We start from the raw sequence: 1698 nt of genomic DNA on the forward strand, positions 1-1698 counted from the left end.
ACAACAGTACAAAATATGAATAGAAATTAAAGAAATTTATGGGTGTGGAGAAAAAAATAGTTATGATACTATAATTTACGTTTTATTAAATTAATTCTTTTTTAGTTTTTACATTTATTCTGTAGAAGCAATTACACTTGTTTAATACTATATTTCGAAAAGGAATATTGGCTCTAAAACAACTGAAAATATCTCAAAAAAATTAAGCATATATCTTACAAAAAGTTTATGCCCCTCTTTATTTCTAAAGTTAGGATGTCCTAATCAACCAACGGTTATTGCATCTCCATTATTCAATAGATGTGAATGAGTCAAATTACTTATCTTTTGATTTATTAGTGAACTATCTTTCTAGCAATTATGAAAGATGTTCCACTAGAAATATTCTTGTTATTGTTTCGACTCATATTCCCTAAAAAGTGAATCCCGCTCTAATAGCTCCGAATAAATTAAATACATGCATTAAGATACGAAGGCTTCTTATTCTACAACAACGAAAGTGCTTTTTCACTCTTTCATATACTAGGAGATTTCACTTGGAAAGGAGAATGTTCCCTACTAATGGATTCGGATACATAACCATAACTATGGATTCTAATGTACGAGATTTTGTAGCAATTATCAACGAGGCCCTATCGATTAGTATTATAAAAAAAATCATTATAGACACTAATATAATTATATCTGCTTTTCTAGATAAACTTGGGATTTGCAATCTCAGGTAAGATCAGTTCAAGATCATGGGATCTTTTAGGAAGGGTTATTTCAAAAAATGTACTTCTAAGTAATTGCTCCAACTAAAAAGACGAAATAATTTTTCATTATCTCGATTGAAGTAATGAGCCCCAATATTGGTATATTAGGAGCTCATTACTTCAACTAGTCTCTGTGTTTTTCGAATGGATCTCTTAGTTGTTGGGAGGGTTATCCAAAAACAATATATAAAGCATATCCAATAAAACTTACAAGCAAATCACATATAGAAAATTATCCTTTTTTATTTTAGAACATTGATGTAATATTAAAGTGCATTTAAATTGTTTATGTAAATCACCTTAAATANNNNAAAAATGATTTATTTTTATATTTTTAATGCATTAAATACATCAAAAGTATTAAAAAAATTCTATTGTTATTTTTTTAAAATGTGTCCTTATTTTTTTAGAACACAAGTTAATTAAATTTTTATTTTAATTGTTTCAGATGATAAAAGTACTGTATTAATAATGTGTATTGAATTTTGAAAATTGTTAGACTGTTAGAGTGTAATTGAGAAAGTTTAAGAGGTTAGTATTTTTATTAAAATTTAGTCAGTACTTAATTAACAAAAGAAAAGTGAGTAATCTTAGATTATTAGATGTAATTTTACACCATTAAAAATATTAATAATGACTAATAATCATGGTTCTGAAAACCGAACCGGACTGGCCGGTTCAACTGGGTTAACTGAAAACCGGTCATATGGTCGGTTCGGTTAACTCTAAAAACCGGTTAGCAAAAAACCAGTCAGAAAACCGGCCGAACCGACGGTTAACCGGTGAACCGCCAGAATCGGCCGGGTTTTTAAGGGATTTCCGGTTCATAGCTACACTCAAAACGGCGCTTTCTAGTGTTATATATATGACAAAAATACCCTGAAGATTGAAACCCTAGCCGCTATCTCTTACCCTCATCCCACCCCTCTCTTCCTCTCTGAAA

This window comes from Arachis ipaensis, chromosome B10 (assembly GCF_000816755.2).
Source record: "Arachis ipaensis cultivar K30076 chromosome B10, Araip1.1, whole genome shotgun sequence".
Taxonomy (NCBI): domain Eukaryota; kingdom Viridiplantae; phylum Streptophyta; class Magnoliopsida; order Fabales; family Fabaceae; genus Arachis; species Arachis ipaensis.